Source organism: Neomonachus schauinslandi, chromosome 7 (assembly GCF_002201575.2).
Source record: "Neomonachus schauinslandi chromosome 7, ASM220157v2, whole genome shotgun sequence".
NCBI classification, from domain to species: domain Eukaryota; kingdom Metazoa; phylum Chordata; class Mammalia; order Carnivora; family Phocidae; genus Neomonachus; species Neomonachus schauinslandi.
The window spans coordinates 16,945,942-16,967,752 of NC_058409.1; the positions used below are offsets into that span (position 1 = coordinate 16,945,942).

At 41.8% G+C, this 21,811-nt stretch overlaps 1 pseudogene; it reads left to right on the forward strand.

Moving 5' to 3' along the window:
* The first annotated feature begins 8,814 nt into the window (after window positions 1–8,814).
* Window positions 8,815–21,607, forward strand: LOC110591189 (annotated as a pseudogene).
* Window positions 21,608–21,811: the final 204 nt, after the last annotated feature.

Consider the following 21,811-nt stretch of genomic DNA (forward strand, 5'->3'; position numbering starts at 1 on the left):
ATACCGTGATAATGCAGTATTCAAAAGCAAATTTCTTTGTCATTGTCAAAAATGGCAAGCTGGTGAAGGATATTTTCCAGCACTAATTATGCAAGAGGAAGTTGAAGTTAGCAGACGTGTACACGTCAGTCTGAAAACAAAGGAAACTGCTCATTCATGAAACAAAAATAGCTCCACCTTACCAAAGCGTTATGTAATAAAAGGAAATATAAACAAAAACTTTTGTTCACAACTATCCTGTGCATACCACTGCTTCCTGTATGAAGGTGCTATAAGGAACAGTACAGAAATGGTACCTGCCTTCTCAGAATCCGAGTTTTGTTTTGTGTTTAAGATTTGATCGATTGATTGATGTAGAGCATGAGGGGGAGGGGCAGAGGGGCAGAGAGAATCTCAAGCAGACTCTGCACTGAGTGTGGAGCCCCACGTGGGGCTCCATCTCATGACCCTGAGATCATGACCTGAGCCAAAATCAAGAGTCAGACACCAAACTGACTGAGCCACCCAGGTGCCCCAGGATCTGAGTTTTAAATCAGTGCTTCTTCAACTCATGTGATCTGGCAGGCTTCTGAACGGCCCAGAAATCTGTATGTTTATCAAGAACCTATCAGATGATTTTAAAATAAACAGTTGGTAGGACTCACAGTTCTCCTGAAAAAGATGGGCACAGCTTAATACCAACAACCTATCCCATATGCCATCACTGTCCAACCTTTCTGATAGGTCTGACCTTCCATACAAACCCACAGGTGGAGGAAAACCCTAGTATTTGCATGATATGGTGATGTGTTCTTTCGGGACAGAATACAGGGTTAACCTTTTCCTAACGTAAGTTATATAAAAAGGTATTTTTTCCCCTAAGATAGAGAATGCCTCCTGGTTCAGATTACCTAGTCCCCAAGAAGCCCTCTGCCACGAAGACTACTGAAAGTTAGGCTTGACTTCCTGGAATGCCCTAGGGGGATGCTCTTGAGGAGGGTCAGTAATGTATAATAGATGAGACCTCAGATTCTGAGGCCAGGATACTGGATTTGAACTCTGGGTCTATCTTTTGCTGGCTCTGTGAGCTTGGGCAAGTTACTTAATTCCCTATGCTTCATTCCCCTCCTTTGTAAAATGGTCATTAGTATACTGCCTATTTCAAAGGATGATTTGGAGAATTACATGAGTTAATATATCCATATAATTCCTCATCCAAAATTCTCAAACCAAATAGCTAAAAACCTAAAAAAAAAAAAAAAAAAAAGACAAACTCAGTTGGCAGCAAATCTTGATCTAAACTGAAATTAGGCTATGTATAATCCTCATTTATCCTGAGTGCTAATACTCATTGTTTTTCTACAGAAATATGAATGTATTTGATTACGGAGTGGTACCTCAGACTCAACTTGGGGTATAAAGTTATATTTGGTACATGCACCTTTTTAAAATAGAAAAATACAAAATTGGCTCCCAAGGGGTGCAGATAAGGGATTGTGGCCTTAGAACAGTAACCGGCCCTTAGCAAATCTATTTAAGTTAGTTTTTAAAAGTCTGTCCTATGATTAAGTGTTCCACATATAAGAAGTGAGAGCAATGACTTCATCCTCTCCATAGATTTGAACTTCAAACTATAGAATCATAGGATAAAAGAGCTAGAGGCAGGCTGAGAGATAATTTATTCCAGTCACACACTTTGCAGATGTCATAACAGATATTGAGCTTCTGGCCATAAAGGAGTAACAGGGACCAGGCTTACCCTCCCGCCTGAAATAATGAAGAAAAAAAAAAAAACATATAAAACAAGTTTTCACTAGAACATTAGTCAATGAAAAACAATGATCCCACAGAGATGGGGAAAAGTAAAAGATGAGCCCTAGGACTGCCATAGCTTATTGCCTCGAGAGTGTTTCCAGCCTTCGGTGCAGGAAGGGAAAACCAAGGAAGAGCCCAGCAGAATCCCTGAATTGTGGATACAGAGCTGAGAGGTCAGAGAGATCGAGGTGGCTAGTTTGCAAGTAAGAATGCCAGACAAAAAGAAAGGTGTATAGAGACGGAACTTTGGAGACCAACAGAGGGTACCTTGGAATATTCAAATGAGTACTATCTGTGCATACATGTGAAGAAACTGCCCAAGGCTAGGGAAAGGAACACCCACAAGAGTAACAGAGATTAGTACCCAGCACTTAACATGGGACTGGGAATGGTGCCTGTCCCCATGAGCCAGAATGGAGAAAAAAAAAAAATCAAGATTTATGGGGCACTGGGTAACACAGAAGTGTCTTTCTGCAACACTGGGGGATAATTATCTCTAGACTGAGCACTGCTCTAGTCCTGTCTACAATCTCTTAAAAGTAAGATCCAAATAGCTGAAGCTGTTTCCAAATAACTTAAATGAGTCCCAGAACAAAGTTCAAGAATATCTACAGGAATACAAAATATGCAGCAACCAACAGGATGAAAATAAAGTCTGGCATCCAGTAAAAAATTACCAGGTACAAAGAAGCAAAAAAATATGACCCCTAATAATAATAAAAAGCACTCAATCAAAACAGATGCAGACTTTCCCCCATTTCTCCTGCTGCCTTCAACTACAAACCATGGACAGTATACATAAAACAAACAGACTCTGAAAGGCAAAAACAAGAAAGCAGACCAGCTACAGAACTGACGACCCAAGGAACAATTGTGCCTTGTATATCCTAGACTTGTTGCTGAACAGCGACAAGCCCAACATAACAACATGTGCAAACAAACACACACAAAAAATGTTCAACAGAAATCTCTTTTTTCTAGCCAAAAGATCATGAAAGGGGCAGCATAGCAAGACAGAAAACTTTCAACAACCACCTCTCTACTCCAGCCAGACATCACAGATAAAAACTACGACCCCACCAAATCTACACTAGCAAGGGCCCAGTGGAAAGCCGAGGTTTCCAACATTGTGAGGCGCTACAACACCCCTTTTTGGGGGCAGTATCAGAGAAGGCCAAGGACGGAACCAGGTTTTTCATCCTGACCAACGAGTAACAAGTCTACCTCCCATGGTGTTTCCAGAGATCAGGTGGGAAGCAAAAACAGAGAGAACAAACAAAAACCAAAATATAAAATGCAGACTTAAACCCTGACATATCGATAATTACATTAAATTTAAGTTGTTTTAAACTCATTATTTAAGAGACAGAGACTGACAGATTAAAAAAAAAAAAAAATCAACCAACTATGCTGTCTCCAAGAAACTCACTCCAAATATAATGACATAGTCAGGCTGGAAGTAAATGGCTATTAGAAATATGTCATGTAAACATTAATAAAAAGAAAGAGTGGCTACCGCAATATCAAATAAAGTACCTTTCAGAGGAAAAAAAATCACCAGCCCCAAGGAGAAACATTACATAATGATAAAAGGGTCAAAGTACAAAGAAGACTTATTTACCAAACAACAGAGCTGCAAAATATATGAAGCAAAACTGATCAAACTAAAAAATTAGACAAACCCACAATGAATATATCAACACTGTGCTCTCAACAATGGATAGAGCAGCTACACAGAAAATTAGCAAGATTACAGAAGAACTCAACACCAACAGGATCAAATCAATCTTTACAAAACATTGCACCCAAGAAGAGCAGATTACACATGTTTTTCAAGTGTCCATGGAATATATACCAAGATAGACCATATCTTGGCCCACAAATGTAAAAGAATTAAAAATGCCAAGTGCGTTATCCAACCATAATGGAACAAAAATAGAAATCCTCAACAGAAAAATAACAGAAAAATCTCCCAACACTTGTAAGCTAAACAACTCATTTCTGTATAATCTATGGGTCAGTAGGAAGACTCAAGGGGAAGTTTAAAAACCTGGAAATAGGTAAATTATACTTTTTTCTTATCATTTAAATCTTTGTAGCAGACAATTGTTTAAAGGAAAATAAAAAGATTGTACCGGGTCTTTTAACATATGTAATAATAAGCTACGTGACAAAAACAACACGAGGGTTGGGATAAGAAAATCCAAGTATACTACTGTATACCGATGATATAGCCATTAACAAGGATGAATTTGGAAATAACTCTGCAGAATAAAAGAAATCAGACCAAAAAAGTACATACTGTATGACTCCATTTATATAACATTTTAGGAAACATAAACTACTGTACAGAGACGGAAGATAAATCAGTGGTTATGTGATGATGAACAGAGGTGGTGGAGAGATAACAAAAGGGCACAATGTATGAAATTGATGGGTATGTTCATTACTTTCACTGCAGTGGTGATGGACAAGTGTACAACTATGTCAAAACTTAACACGATTTCATACCTTAATTTTGTGTAGTTTATTTCATGTCAATTACACTCCAATAAAAAAATTTTAAGAATATAAAAATATAGAAATCACCTGAGGTTACATCATTTGATCTTCTTATATGTATTTGCTTATTCACTTACCGCTTTTAAATTTGCGCCATCATAACTTTTGTTCACTTTAAAAGATTTCGGCATTTGCAGGCAGAAATTTATGCTTTTCTACTTCTCTATAATTAGACTGTAGTCTGTGTGGCTCCTCTAAGTATGTCCAAAGGATGCAGACACGATAATGGGCACAGCCAAGACAGGGCATAAACAATCCAAATGCCGCCAGGGATCAACATCAGCTGCACATTCTTTGGCTGTTATTTTTAAGTAAATAAAATTAACGTGAATACTGAAGTGTCTCTGTCTTTGAATGTGGATCTCCAATGTGGATGTGAAACTTTTATCCAGTGCCAAATAATGAAGTGGAAACTGGCTTCCCAAAATTGTTTTTACTTGTAAGATTTCAAGCAGATATATTTCCAGGGTTGTTAAATATCAGTTTCTGGGCATTCTGCCATAATTTTGAGACAGCTGAGAAAAGTGATTTTTAAAGTGTGGTCCACAGCCTATTGGAAATCTTCAAAGGGCTTCTGGTTGGTTCATAAAGTCAATGAAAGGACAAATGACAGGAAACTGTGGGCACTTAAGTGTTTTTCTCAATTGCAGATTTAGATCTGCATTACAAGTCACAAAAGTAAACATGCTCTTCCCCTATAGCCTTAGCTTAATAATAAAAAAAAAAACCCTCAAATCGGATATAAAGGGGCTGATTAATTATGAGTAGCCACTTTAGTATTTTTTCCTTCAAAATATTCTGCAAACTGTACCAAAACCATCTGATGAAGTAGTAAAAACTTAAAATGCAGATTCCCGCTTCCCACCCAAATCTACCATATTGGATATGTTTGGGATGAGGCCAGGAATCTATATGTTTGACTAACATCCTAAGGACCAAGAACTTGGTGTCCATAAGGTATCCGCATCTGGATCCAGCCCCACTTGAGTCACAAAACATATTCCATGAAACTAAGAACATACTACGCCTCTGTTTGTGGACTGTTTTCTTGGCAATAAGAAATTCTTATTCTTCCATTTATCTTTGTCATTGGTGAACTGAGCTACAGGTACAATTTTAAGATCAAATTTAAAGATGACCAAGAAAACCATGAAACTTCTGAGAAGTGGTATGAAGGATGAATGAGGAAGCATTCAAGCTTGTGTTTTTGTCAGTTTTGATGAACCAAAGTATTATTTTTAGATGGCAATAACAAAACGCATTTCTGGTTGTAAAAATAATTATGAAGGCATTACAGTGGGGAAAAAAGTAATGATTATAAGCCTGAAACCCCCTATTTTGTCACTGAAACAATCATTTCTGTAATGTAATGTTTATTGTGAGAAATTTAATAACACAACTCTAACAGAACAGATTGTACAGAAAGATTGTTCCCAAAGATTCCTAGGCCTTTATGGACTTACAACGATGAGAAATATAGGGCCAGGAGAGGACATTGACCACAGATAAAGATTCTCTAGATTCTAGAGCTAGAGATTCTTTATCTAGAATCTCTAGATTCTGCAGATGGCCAGCTTTCTAGAGATTACTTCAATTTGGATAGCTAGAGTTTCTCATTCATAACAAATTAAGTTCAATTAGCACTGTAATAACCTACTGGGTATTTATAGTTGTAGGTTAACTACAAATGTTGTATTCCTTGGGATAAATAAGAGATGATGTGGTTACTACAACTAGACAAAGGGCATGTATACACAACAGCTGAATTAAAATACAGCTATAAATGGAGCACATCCTCAACACCAGGAGAAAGTGATGGGTCCCCATGGGTTCTGCCTTGCTAGCATACCACAACCAGTGAGGGGAGAAGAGATGGCCAGTTTGAAAGGAATAACCCTGGATTTGAAAGACTGGACTGTATCCAGCACTGGTCTCAACGTGGGAGGGTCTCAAGGTGTGAGCTTCCAATTCTGGCCACTCTTGTGGTGTGAACATCTGAACTTCAAGTTGCCTCTGCCTTAGTGAGTCATGTCTGCAAGGAAGAGCAAGCTAGCCCCTAATAGAAGGAGAGTAAGACCTAGCCTGTGAGTTGCTAAGGTCTGGCTGTTTCTGTGTGAAACTTACTAAGCGCTTCACTGCTATTTCATAAACGAGAACATTAGTAAGCCAAGTAAAACAGTGTATTTACCGTGATTTAAAGAAGTCACAGAAAGAAGCCAAAGAGTAGATGTGAGGATTAAAGTCACATAGATAGAAATTACTGGGATGTGAGCCTCCTACAGGAGTCCATACTCTTCCCAATCTTGATGCTCTGTTCCCCCTTCCTCATCCCCCCAAATTTTTGGAGTTGATGTGAAAAGATAGCACATTCACAGGACATCCTCACCACCACCTCTTCCCACGTCAAAACGTTTGTCTACCTCAACTGCTACTACTTCCTTGTAGTCATCCTGCTCGGAAAAAAATCACTCTCTGCCTCTGCTTTGTTCCTAATAGGCTGTGCACCTCTTTTATAGCACACATCTATTTCATGATTAACTTGTGCCTGTCTGCCCCCCTTCAGTAAACTCCTAAAGATAACATCCATGTTTGATGATCTTTGTACTGCCTGTAGCATCAGGCACATTATCTTACACAGAACCGGCATTTTATAATGTCGAGTCAACGGAATTTAAAGGGGTTCTAAAATGATCATAGAATTTTCAGAGTCAATACAGTTAGCCAGATAAAACAATGGATCTTTAGTCTGATTTTTTAACAATCACAGAAAATATCTCCCAAGTGGATGAGAGAGTTACCCCAATCTCAAAAGGGATCTAGCTAGATTGGAACTGACTACATGGTGCTGCTGGTATATTTAAATGCGTTTGCAAAGCATGACTCAAGAGTATCATCCTCTCCATCCTGAGAGCTCAGAATACATTACTTTATATTCATATACAGAGGCCATAACATCTTACAATCACGGTCTTTTTTTACCCTTCTCCCATTTTGACTTATAGCTAGAAAGTGTTTGATGGAATAATTTAAGCTTAGATGAACAGTCTTAATTGATGTTTAATCTCCAAATGATCAGAGATCTATTCAAAGGCCTACTGTTCTGCCATATTTTATGGTGGGAATGCGTAACTAAACATCTGTCCATAAACAGACACGCTAAGTAAGGAAAATAGAAATAGATATATTTTGGAAACTTGATAAAACTCTATTTATATAGGGAAACATTTGAATAATACCATTATGGAGTCAACTTTACAATGGTCAAATCTTTTGATCCCTTCCCTCCGAGTTAGTTAAATACAGAGACTTCTATTCGAAGATACCCGTATAGAGGCAACACAGTTGGTTTCCATGCTATGGCCATCTGTGCATTATATGTATATACGAGGGTATAAAGCATACCTGTCCTGCATATAATCTACCTCTGGGGAAGTCCTATTTATGACTTTTCTCAAATGTACAGATCAGCTAGACAATTTAGAGGTTAATAGTGAGCAGTTGGTAATTTAGGAATGATTAACAGTATCTTCAGCTATAATTTCAAAATCTGAACACTGCTAGGATCTAGGGAGCAATTTTATTGGCCATTAAAATGTTCTTAAGCTGTAAAATAACATAAAGGCTCTACTGATGAGCAGAGCTATTAGTGGTCAGCTTAATTTTAAACGAATTTAAATATATTAATTTTCCTAACAAATATTTAATTATGTATGCTAATGACAGTAAAGTAATTCTGTGGACTGGAGTTATCTAAAGGTCATCAAAGCCTCAGGAGAATGGAAGAATTTTGACTGTGGCTACTTCTCATAACCCGGGGGTGAATTTATTTTTCTTAATACAAAAGGCCCGTTTTCTTGCTAGCCAAGCCACATGGTAAATTCGAAAATTTCAGTTCAGTTCAACAAATATTCATGAGGTGGCTTCTGCAAAAGGAGTCGGCATCACACCGTGGTTAACGGGGGGGGGGGGGGGGGGGGGGGGGGGCCCGGAGCTAAATGCTGGGCCAAATCCTTGTTTTACCACTTCATACCTGGGGGACTGCTCACTGCTAACGTTACTTCACACTTCCGTGCCTCAGTTTCCACCTCTGTAAAATGGGCATGATAGTAATAATACCTATCTCATAGAACAAAATAAGTTTAAACAAAATCATGTGCATGAAGTTCTTTAAAAAGTCTTGATGCTGGAAGTGCTTAATTAATTGTACTAGTCAGGGATCTCCACAAAAACAGAACCAAGAGGATACATAAATTATATATAAAATGTATATAATATATATATCCCTACTACATTATACTTAAGATATATATATTACATACAGATCTAGGTAGATGTGTATATATATATATCCATCACATACATTTATATATATATATATATAACGTATGCACTTATCTTATATAAAATATGTATTTTCTATATATGGTGATTTATTATGAAGAACTGGCTCATAGTATCATGGAGGCCAAGTCCCATGATGTGCCATCTGCAAGCTGGAAACCCAATAAAGCCAGTAGCGTAATTCAGCACAAGTCCAAAGGCCTGAGAAACAGGGGAGCCAATGGTATAAATCCCAGTCTGAAGGTAAGAGAGGGTAAGATGTCCAGGAGGCTCGAAGGAAAAATTCCTCTTCTTCCGCTTTTTGTTCTATGGAGGCTCTCAAGAGACTGAGTGATACCCACACGCTGGGAAGGATAAGCTACTTTTTGGGAGCCCATCATTCAGATGCTAATCTCATCCAGAAGCACCTTCACAGACACACCCAGAAATCACGTTTAATCTGGGCACCCCGTGGCTAGTCGACATGTAAAATTAACCATCACAGGAAGGTCAGCTGCTGTGTGCAAGGCACTGTGTTGGGGACTAGGATGCGGTGTGATTACAACACAACTCCCTCCCATAAAACAAGGCAGCTCTGCAAACATCGGGCAAGCAGCCATCATTTTGTCCTTTTCCATAATCCCACCTGGGAGCGTTCTGTCGTGGACAGCTAAGAGGTCGCAATGAGAGATGTTCATTGTATACTCCCCACATATCTCATCTGCATGGTGCCAGAGTTATTTAAAAATAGAGAGAGTTTGAGAAAAAGAGCTAACTTGAATGAAAGCCCAAAGAGAAATAATTTCCCTTCTGTTGGTGCCCACCAGCTCTCCAGACATAGACATTCCCTGGGCATTATCTTTGCTGGTCTGCTGTTATAATTGGTTTCCAAGTGATGTGGATCCCTCACCAGAAAGTGGCTAGAAAACATGAATTCAATTCTAGTTCCTTTCCCCTTGAGATAAAATTTAAATTTCTAAGTTGAAATTTAAAAGATCAATAGACAGTTCCAGGCCAGCATACCCTCTCATTTCAAAAAGGCTCTTTTTAGTTTTAAGCAGCAGACAGCTTAGGTGAGTGGGCCCTATCATTTTCAGAGGGATAATGTGGATTTCAATAGAGTCATGGGGTGGTGGGGGGAGGCTACAGCAAGCCCAGATAGAGGGGGAGCATCCAGCGTTACTTGGGAATCTTCAGAAATTCTGCTTGCTTCCCTCTATCACTCAATAACATTTCTTCCCTCGGTAAGAGAAATCCAAATGTAATTGGCTTAAGCAAACAAAAGGAACCTCTCGTTTCACATTAAAGCAAAAAACAACATTCTGATGTAAATTGAATTTAGGGACAGCTAGACCCCAGGTCAATAAATACCATTAGAGTTTCATCTTCACATGTGATGGGCATGCCGCTCCCTAGCAACCCAAGCGTCCCGCCCTGCCAGCTGGGTAACCCATGTAGGAAGCCAGCATGAGCACCCCTCCACCTGCACCATGGCTCTCCTCCTGGGCCACGGACCCAACCCTGCACTAACCTCTTGGTCCAGGAGGCTGAAGTACAGGTCATCTGCCTGTGCTGAGAGCAACACTGGGGGGAGCCAGATCAAAGCACAAGTCTGCAGACGCGGGACCCAGGTCTGGACCTCAGTCCTACCCCTCACTAGTGTGACATCTGGTAAGTCGTTCAGCCAATCTGTGCCTCAGTAACCCCATCTGAAGAATGGAGGCAATCAGTTGCACCTATGTCGTCATTTTGTTGCACAAGTAACTGAGCTAATACACGGAAGGCATTTACAACAGAGCCAGATGCCTAGTAACGACTGGCTCAGCCAACAGGAGCAGTGCAGCCTACTAGGAGGAAGAGGAGGGCAAGGAGGAGGAGTAGGAATCAGCCAGGAGAGCCCTACCAAAGGCACATGGAAGAGAAGAGGGGGAGTCTGAAAAAGCAATCAGTTCCTGGCAAAACAAATAAGCCAACAAAAAAGCTCCCCGGACTAGCAGGTACTTGTCCCTGGCCCCTCCATCAAGCTCTACCATCTGCTCTGTTCCCTGATAGACTCCCACCTAGTCTGGGTGCTAGAAAGAGAGTACCTGTAGTGAGTTCATCTTCGTGGATGTCCTGCCTGGCTGACATAAACATAAATGTGGAGCTTCTCTGCTTTTAAAAACAAAGCACTCTGGCATGGTCAAGGTACAGTTCAAGGCTCCCCCCAGCATCTTCCCATCTGTACATCGGGTGGGTAGGTGCGGGACAACAGCAATCATGCTACACTTGAGCGTGCTGGAGGGTGAAAAACCAAACCAAACAAAACCACGCCCAGGTCAGACATGCGTTGAAAAAAAAAAAAAAATGCTACTCCCTAAAACTTCTTTCCTGCAGAAAATGGATGGCACAGTAGGCATCTCGTGCAGGCAGGGAGAAAGGAGATGGAAGAGGCAAGGAAGCAAGCGAGGAAAGAGGGCAGCAAAATAAGTCCCCTCGACTTCCTGTTGGGCGGAGTGAGCCCAGCAGGGGCTGTGTGCGCTGGGGCTGGGGGTGTTCTCGGCTGTGCCGAGCTGATTATAGAAGATGAAAGGGCTTGGCAATTTATTTCATCTCACACTGAACACTGCTGACAACTGAAAGTGAGGACAGAGGGATTCATTTGTCCAACTTCTGTTTTAAAAAGCAGACTTCAAATGATACCGCAGAGAAAAAGGAGGAAATGCCAAAGTGTAATAAAAATGTCGATTTCTTTTCTTTTCTTATCTCTTTTTTTAAATACACGAGCTGCAGCATTTGTGCTTTGTAGATGGGCTTGGAAGGCGAAGGGGTTGGCTTTTCGTGGTGCTTATCAATTCCAGGGAAGGAAACGTATGTCCGCAGGATCAATTACTCATCAGACGGGGCAGCCCTCCCCTCCTTGGTCCCAAGTGCTCACGTGCCTTCAAGCCTCGCGTCCAAAGATAAGTGAGGATGATAAAAATCCAACCCTGCAGTGTTTAAAAGCTGCTCGGAAAACTGACAGTGGAGAAGATTTCGTGCAGGATCTTTAAGTGAATCAACAGACACTGGGTGACAGAGAATATATTTTAAATTTTATCATCCTGGTCTGTTAACATTAACTTCGCCAATCTAGACGTGCCACGTGCATCTATATTGTTGTGTGCGCTTGGAATTTTGGGAGAAAATGTTCTACTTCCTTTTAAAGAAAATGTGGTATTATTTTTCATAAACATTTAGTGTTTGAGAATAAAGGAATATTTCTCAAAGACTCACATAAATTATTCTGAAATCTAATCTACCTAGCAAAGTGGTCTTATCCCAAAAGATTTATAAAGATGGGTGATATCCCATACTGGCAGCACATTAGTTATTAATGATTAAACACAAATACATATCCAAATGTTAAGGACAAAGATAAAGAAATACATTCTGCCCATAATCATTAATATTAAACTCAACTATCAGTAACAGGAACACATCATTCTTAAGCAATTCAGTTAAGTCACTGATTCTTTGTGATTTTTATTAGAAATTTGGTTATTTTCACTGTGTATTTGATGTAGGGTTTGGTTTTTTATTGTTGTTGGTGGTGGTTTTTTTGTTTTTTGAAAGAAAGCAGCACATGAACACAAATGGAAAAGACTGTGGCTGACAAAAATTCACTGAGTCCCTTAGCCGCTTGAAAGTATAAATTCAGGAGTTCATTTTTCAACAAATATTTTTGGAACACCTGCTGTGTGCCAGGCACTGTTTTAGGGACTAAGAATAACAGCTTTTACGAAGAGCTTTGGCTGTTAGGGAGGGCCACTGTGGGAGGCTGCGTAGATTTATCCAGCCCTGCTCTGGGGGTGGGGGTGGGGGGGCACTGTTCACCTAAAACCACAAAGCAAAGGGACCCCCTGGAGTTGTGCAGGGCGTAACCCTGCTTCTAGTACAATAGAGGGAGACAGAAAATGTGCCAGCAAGCCAAGAGACCAATTAGGGAAGAGCTGTGAGTTTCATAAACATAACAATACAGGTAATAATACAGGTAACATTATAAAAAATGACTGGAAGGAGAAAGAGGGGCCATAACACCAGGATTTCAGAGAAGGTTTCTCACACACACACACACACACACACACACACACACACACACACACACACACACAATCCTGCCATCTGCAACAACATGGATGAACCTGGAAGACATTATGCTGAGTGAAATAAACCAGACACAGAAAGGCAAATACTTCATGATCTCACTTATATGTTAAATCTAAAAAAGTCGAACTCATAAAAGCACAGAGTAGAATGGTGGCTGCCAGGGCCTGAGAGGTGGGGGAAATGAGGAGACGTCCGTCAGAGAATAAACTTTCAGTTATGGGGGGTGAGTAACTGCTGGGGATCTAAGGTACAGCATGGTAACTGTAGCAAACAATACTCTGTTGTATACCTGAAATTTGCTAAGACAGTTGATCTTCAGTGTTCTCACCACATACACATACACACACACACACACACACACACAATAACTATGTAAGGTGTTGGATATGTTAAATCACCTTGATTGAGGTGCTGATTGCAAAATGTATACATATCTCAAAATATCACATTGTATACCTTAAATATTTGGTGTTTGTTTATTAATTATACTTCAATAAAGTGGAGAAAAAAATAAAAAGAAGTCCCATTTAAACTGAGATTCAGGGATTAGAAAGATCCAGCCTTGTGGATGGATTATCTGAGGAAGAATGTTCTAAGTACCAAAACACAAGAGTTTGTCAGTCCCTGGGGGTCAGAGAGAATATATGAGGAACTGGAGTGGTGAAGAAGGGGAGAGAGGCAGAAGCAAGGTCAGGGTACAGAAAGGGGCCATTCTTGGGGTGCTTTGGTGGCTCTGTCAGTTAAGCGTCCAACCCTTGATTTCGGCTCAGGGTTGTGAGCTTGAGCCCCATGTCAGACTCTGTGCTGGGCATGGAGCCTGCTTAAGATTCTCTCTCCCTCTGCCTCTCCCCACCCTTAAAAAAATGAATGAAAGAATGAAAGAAAGAAAAGAAAGAGAAAGAAAAAGAAAATAAAGAAAAAGAAAATAAAGAAAGGGGCCATTCTTCAGAGGGGCTGATGAGTTTGAAATTTTTCTAGGAGCAAAGGAAATAGTCTCTGAAGAGTTTCTTCTATTCAAGACATTGATGCTGGTGTGGCCAATAGCATGAAAGTATCATGGTAATGAAGGTCTTGGTCCCATTCTGAATGATTCAGAGCATTGGAAGAAGGAATTTTGAGGTAAGAAGAGCTAGGTATAGAGCTAAATTATCATTACGTGGGGAGTATTGTCCTGAAGTTCTAATCGTAAAGTCATAATGATCCAAATCTTACAGAAGCAAAACTCAAGCCAGGGGCACTATGGATTTGTCTGGCTGATTAATTATTTTTCAAATACACTTGGACTCTGAACTGTACATTTTTTCTCTCTTGCAATGAATGGTCTTTAAATGAAACAGCAGACTGAACATACTCAGAAAAGTGTCTGTTACAAGAGCTGGTCCAGGCACCAGCAGGTTCTGAGAAAGCCGACACCCTTGGCTTCACTTACATATAGCTTAAAATTGAGTATAATATTGAGTGTGATACTGAGTACTGAGTATATTCAGTAATATTCCCAGATTATATACAGCCTGATATAGGTTTATTCTGTATACCAAATCATATACAAAATGTAGTCGCTTTTCTATACACACTAATATTTATTATTAGAAAGATCACAGGTATCGGAGTAGGTAAAGCACAAAAAATCTTAAATCTACTCTGAAAGAAAGTCGTTAATAAAACTTTGAATGAAGAAATGAACGCCCAAACTTCCATTAATTGCCATTCCATAAAAATATGCTATTTAGTTGGAATAGTTTGAATGTCTCTCTCTTTTTAAGACTTTATTCACTTATTTGAGAGTGCGCAAAAGCGAGAGCGATCACAGAGGAAGAAGCAGACTGGCCGCTGAGTGGAGAGCCCAATGATCATGACCCGACCCAAAGGCAGATGCTTAACGGACTGAGCCACTCGGGTGCCCTGTCTCTTCATTTTTATGACAAAATTTAAGTCTCTCTGATGGAAGGGATGCATGATACTTTATCACATTTTACTAATAAAGAAAAAAATTATTAAAATGATGCCTTAACATTAGCAACTGCAATCTAGTATATAATATATTGGGCATTATCATAGATATACTCAGTTTGGGGCAGAGATTTCATTTCCATAGGAATAGCCCAGGAGCAGTAAGGACTGCTGTAGAGTGTTTTGATAAAGGCTCTCATAAAATACACTTTCTTAAATTTGCCTTCACCAAAGAGTAAAATCACAGGGAAATGCTTTAAAAATATGACCAAAGATAGGACTTCTGGCTAACCAGAAATGTGAAAAATAAATCTGACTCAAGCACACAAGAGTATCAACAAACAAGGATGACAGTTGGGCAGTGTCCCTGGTAAGTTTTCCTTCCCTGCCTTTTTCCTTCTCCTGATGTACAAATTACATACAGTGAAATGCATCTATCTTTTTTTTTTTTTTTTTTTTGACAGAGAGAGACACAGCGAGAGAGGGAACACAAGCAGGGGGAGTGGGAGAGGGAGAAGCAGGCTTCCCGCCGAGCAGCGAGCCCGATGCGGGGCTCGATCCCAGGACCCTGGGATCATGACCTGAGCCGAAGGCAGACGCTCAACGACTGAGCCACCCAGGCGCCCCCTGAAATGCATCTATCTTAAGAATACAGTCGAATGTGTGCTGTCAAATGTGCACACCCTATAAACAGCAACCACACTGCAGAAACTTCCCTCAGGGCCCTTCCCAATTCATGGCTTCAACCTTCTGCTAGAGGCAATCACCCTCTGGCACCACACCTTAATTCTACCAGCTCCTAATAATTCATTAAAGAGAATTGTATTACTTAGCAATAAATAACAAACTACCGATAGATACAACAACGCGGATCAACCTCCAAAAAATTATGAGTAAAAGAAAAATATCAAAAAAGTAGTACATACCATGTATGTAAAATTCTTGAAAATGTAAGCTCACCTTTAGTGACAGAACAGATCACTAGTTGCCTGGAACCAGGGAGAGGGACGAGCAAGAGGAATTACAAATGGGCAGAAGTCAATTTGGATGGGTATCTTCATCTATCAAAACTTACTGAATTGTACACTTAAAATATATGTGTTTGTTTTGGTCAATTATATCTCAATAAAATTTAAAACCCACTTTGAAATGGCAAATCAGTTTGCTAGATAAGAAAAGATCACCCTGTAAATCATATTGAGCTTCTATGTTCAATAAATAAAGCTTTCATAATTTTTTTTTTAATTTGGAAAATGTTTCACCATTTTTTCTCCAAATACTTTTCTCTAATGCAATCTACCCCCGCCATCCTATGATATGATTCCAATTCCAGGTATGTCTGATGTCTTGATATTGTCCTATAATAAAGAGGTCAGTGGCTCTTTTCACCTTTTTTCCCCTCTGGGCTTTGTTTTGGCTTATTTCTACTGACCTATCTGCAAGTTCACAGATCTCTTCTCATCATCCAATCTGTTTTTGAGACCTCCAGTGAATTTTTCATCTCATTTCTCAAATTTCCACTTGACATCAACTTTTTGCAATTCCCATTTGTCTACTCTAAACTCTGTGTTCAGATTATATCCATCCTTACATTTTTAAAAATATTTACAGTATTCTCCTAAATTCATTTGACTAGAAGACTCTGGCAAAATTTTCTTTCAGTTCAAATTATAAAACAATTGTGATATGTATCATTTTAACCTGAATAGATGACTCCCTTATTCTATGATCTACTACTCAAAGCACAAACACTGTACTCTTTATACCCAAAGCCTCTCCATCCTGTTTATCCAATAGTTTGGACACATGTAAGGTTCTGATAAAAACCCCAAGTATTCAACTGAACACCAGAAGGGCTACAGTCTAAGAGAGAAATTAAACTAGAAATAGACCGTCTTCAACATCACTACTTATTAGCGAAATCCAAATTAAAACCACAGTGAGATACTACCTTGCGCCTTATTAGAATGGCCATCATCAAGAAAATAAGAGATAAATGCTGGCATGGATGTGGTGAAAAGGGAACCCTTATACACTATGTACACTGTTATGACAATGTAAATTTGTACAGCCACTGCAGGGGAAAACAATACGGAGAATATTCTAAAGATTAAAAAGAACTACCATATGGTCTAGAAATTCCATGGGAATATATCCGAAGGAAATGAAAACACTAACTCGAAAAGAGTCTTTCACCCCCATGTTCATAGCAGTATTATTTACAACAGCCAAGACATGGAAACAACCTGAGTGTCCATCAATGGATGGATAAACTGTGATCCATACAAACACACACACACACACACAGAATATTATTCACCCATAAAAAAAAAAACAAGGAAATCCTACCATTTGTGACAACATGGATAGACATTGAAGTCATTATGCTAAGTGAAATAAGTCAGACAAAAAAGGCAAATACTGTATGATCTCACTTATACAAAATCTTTAAAAAAGAAAAAGAAACAGAACAGATCAGACTTGTGGTTACTAAAGATGGAGGACGGGGGGATTGGAGGAAGGTGGGAGGGTGATCAAAAGGTACAAACTTGCAGTTTTAAGATAAACAAGTACTATGGGTATAGCATTTAACAGGATGACTACAGCTAATACAGGAGAGTTAAGAGGAAATCTTAAGAGCTCCTATTAACAAGGATTTTTTCTTTATTTCTTATTTTCTTTCTTTTCCGAAGGAAGATAAATGTTAACTGAATCTATTGTGCTAATCATTTCATAATATTTGTAAATCAAACCATCAGCTGTATGCCTTAAATTTATGCAGTGATGTAGGTCAATTATTTCTCAATAAAACTGGGGAAAAAACTACTTAAAAAAAAAAAAAGAAAGAAAAGAAAAAAGAAATCGACCAGCCTTACAAAGAATGAAACCCAGCTGTGAATCAGCTCAATCTGTTTGGATTAAAGTAATCCATGCCTACTCTAATTGCCTGCCAGAAGGTAAAGAAATCCTCTCTAGAGAAAGATAACATTTTTTTCCAGAACCTCTGTAATTTTTATACATAATTTCCATAATTCAATAAAAAATTTCCCAGGTATACAAAATAAAGGATGAGAGGGGCGCCTGGCTGGCTCAGTCGTTAGGCGTCTGCCTTCGGCTCGGGTCATGGTCCCAGGGTCCTGGGATCGAGCCCCGCATCGGGCTCCCCGCTCCGGGGGAAGCCTGCTTCTCCCTCTCCCACTCACCCTGCTTGTGTTCCCTCTCTCGCTGTGTCTCTCTCTGTAAAATAAATAAATAAAATCTTTAAAAAAGAAAACAAAATAAAGGATGAGAAAAAAAGGCAATGAAAACTGATGCACAGGTGACCCAGATACTGGTTTTCAGAAATAGATTTTAACCGTGATTAGTGTATCACAAGTGATGGCAAGATGGAAAAATTGACCAGAAAACTGGAATTTTATATCAAAAGAACAAAAAGGAAATTCTAAAACTTAGACTAAAAAACAGTAATATCGGGAATGCCACCGAGGCCACCCCTCACCCGCCAGAAGAGGTAAAATTAAAACTACTCAAGCAGGTGGTGGTGGCAGCGGCTGAGGTTTCTGCAGGGATGGGAGCGGCAGGTGGGCAGAGCCTCGGTGGGCACCCCTTGTCCCCCCCACGAGCGTTTCCGCCCAGTCCGCGGGCGTGAGCCCGGAGCCGGGCTGGGGGCAGGGTCCCAGTTCACAGATGCTCACCCTGCTGGGGACACCGAGGAGGACGAGCAACTCAGCTGCATGGCTCCGAGTTCAAGTTCATGGACTTCACCCTTCCTAGCCAGACGCAGATGTTCCCAGGTCCAGAGGTGGCTGCACAGTGCCTCCCGCGCACACGGCCGGCGCAGTGACCCTGACAGTTCCAGGGCAGATTGGGGTACTCAGGGCATCCTGGGTCACAGGTGTGGTCAAGACTAGACAGTTGTTTACCGAGTTGAACTTCGAAGAGGTAGATACCTGCTATTCCCGGGATTTCCCAGCACCTGCCTGCAGTGACTGCAGAAAACACAGTACTGCTGGCTTGACCTACTGTAATACCAGCAAAAAGTGGGTGTGTAACCCCCACTACAGACACACTGTAAATCACCTCCTGAGGTGCAAAGAGGCGACTTGCAACAAGGATGGGCTTCTCTGGGAACCGGCTCTGGAGGGTTATCGTGGCTCCCACAATGTCCTCCTCCACCGCTTCATTACTGCCAAGGCCAACTGGGTCGTGGTGCTGCTGTCTGGACTGCCCTGCGTCCGTCAGAAAAGCCTCAAGTACATCAACGGGGACAGCTGGGAGCGGCAGCCCCTGATCTAGAACCGCTGCTTCGGGTGCTGACTAGTCAAGATCCCTTCTGAGCAGGTGCAGCTGTGGGCTGGGCCCATCACCGCTCCGCAGATCAATCAACAACTCGGAAGTGCTGCGGCCAGGAAAATCCTTCCGCCAGCTTGGAGGAACCAGAGAAGCTGGAGGTGGAGAAGGGCCACAGAGCGTCCTCTTGCCATAGAATGCTTACCAGCACTGGAACAAAGTTGGGCCCCTTGTCTAGGTGCCGGCCAACTACGATAAGAAACCAAAAAAGAGTGCCAGTCTCAGCATAACATCACGGTCAGCTGGGACCTAGTCCTTAACAAGAAGACAAATGCCTACTTCACCCAAGACTGAATATCAGTCCTCTGGTGATGAGGATTTAGTCATAATTCGGTTGAGATATGCAGCTTACTCAAGGGAACAAGATATGCCTGCCTACAAAGGAAGCGTGGTTGGCATCCCCTGTGGAAAGCGATCAGCCACGTCATCCAGGTCCCTGTTCACTGTGATGATGACATCACCACTGAGCTGCAGAGCAGTTTGGGCAGGCCTGTGGAAGGAGATCATAACTTGCAGGTGGATTTCAGATGGGAGTCAACCTCATTCGACAGGATGCAGAGCGTGCTGAAAATGTTTGCCCTGGAGGAGACCTCCACGTGGGGCTAAATCAGCCACCAGCTGGAGGACATTATCATCAGATCTCAGCTGCCCAAGAACTTCACGGCAAAAGGACTCCCCAACCGGAACCACTCTTCAGGTTTATACCATAAAGACCGCACAGCAAAGATCGATGAGCCTGATCCAAGAACCACCAGGCACCAGGAAGATGGTTACCTTGGCCAGCAGCAGCTGCTATACCTGGCTGGGCAAAGCAGTGCACCCCTGCTTATCTGTGCTCCAAGTAATATAGTCATTAATCTGCTGACTGAGAAGATTTACCAGACCAGGCTGAGAGTCATGCTGTTCTGCATCAGGACTCAGTATCATTTCTGTCCCTGCACAACCAGATCAGGAACATGGACAGCATGCTGAGCTCCAGAAGCTGTAGCAACTGAACGAGGAGACTGGGGAGCTGTTTGTTGTCTGCAGAAGAGAAGCCGTACCTGATGCTAAAGCTCACCATGGAGAGTGAGCTGCTCATGAACACAGATGTATGTGGAAGTCTGGGCAACTGAGGCCCATTTTAACTGAGGCAAGCACCCGGGCCACTGAGCTAGAGTGCATGGTCCCCATGGTCCTCGGACTCAACCAGCTCATCTTCATGGGTGACCACTGCCTGCTGGGCTCCATGGTGATGTGCAAAATGGCAGATGAGGTTGGGCTATCCCAGTCACTCTCCATGAAGCTCGTGGTGCTGGGTGTCTGTCCCATCCACCTCATCCACCTCCAGGTCCAACCTGATGCACCCTACCCTCAGCGTCTTCCCGTCCATCATCTACCAAGTCTCTCTTCAGAAAGGCATCACTGCAGCAGATCTTAGGAAGAAGGGATTCGACTTCCAGTGACCTCAACCTGATAAACTGATGCTCTAGGTGACCTGGAGCCCAGAGGAGATTGCAAGCTCAAGCACCTCCTCCCTGAACAGGAAGGAAGCTACACATATGGAGTAGATCAACACAAAGCTGCTGAAGGAACGTGCCAAGCCAGATCAGATTGGCATCATCATGCCCTTAATCAAGGCCAATGCTCCAACCTAATGCAACTCATGTAGTTCAGCGACTCCCTCCACACCAAGCTCTACCAGGAGGTAGAGTTCGCCCACATGGACACATTCCAGGGCAGGGCAAGGACTTTATCTTACTCTCCTGCATGTGGGCTAACAAGCAACAAGGCATTGGATTTTTAAACAACCCCAGGCAGCTTCACATGACCCTGACCAAAGCATGATATGAGGTCATTATCGTAGGCAACTCAAAGGCCCTGTCCTCACAGCTGCTCTGGAACCACCTGCTGAACTACTACTAAGAACAGAAGTTGCTGGTAGAAGGGCCCCTGAACAATGTGGGAGAGCCCCACGCAGTTCAGCAAGCCCTGGTGCCTGGTCACCACCCTTTACCCAGGAATCATGTATGACCCCAGGAGGCTATGATCCCAGGATCAGTCTATGAGCAGAAGAGCCAGAGCTGGCCCTGGAACATGAACTTGCAGACCCAGACCAGATGGGCATGACTGGTGCCATCCCCAGCCACGTGGCTGCCATGAACATTCCCCTCCAACTTCAACCTGGTTATGCCCCCCATGCTCCCACTGGGGTATTTTGGACAAACGGACCCTGGGAACCCCCAAAGGCAAGACTGGTCCAGAAGAACAGCTTTGGGCTTCCTGGGCTCAGCCAGAGGAATCTTCCCAGCAGCCAGGCCAGCCAGGAGGTGGCATGTCAGCTGTTCTCACAGGACGCCCTGGTTCAGGGCTGTATCTTCAGGAGCCAGCCCTCCCAGCGGAGCAGCCTGAGCTGTCCCGGGACAGTTACCTTGGTGATGAGTTGAAGTCACACATCGACGGGGCACTGTTGCAAGATGACTCCTATCAGCACAGTGGAGTGATGAAGCTGTCCCAATACTAGAGGGGGACTTTGTTGGTCAGTATCTTATTCTGAGTAATAAAAAATAAAATAAATAAATGGATACCTGTTTTCCGCTGCTAAAACTGAAGGACCACTGTCAGCAACAGGAGCAGAGGAACACCTGAGGGACAGAGGAGCTGACACAGAGGGAGTGCCCACCACTGGCCAGCAGGGCAAGGAGAAGGGAGACTGAAGGCGGAACCC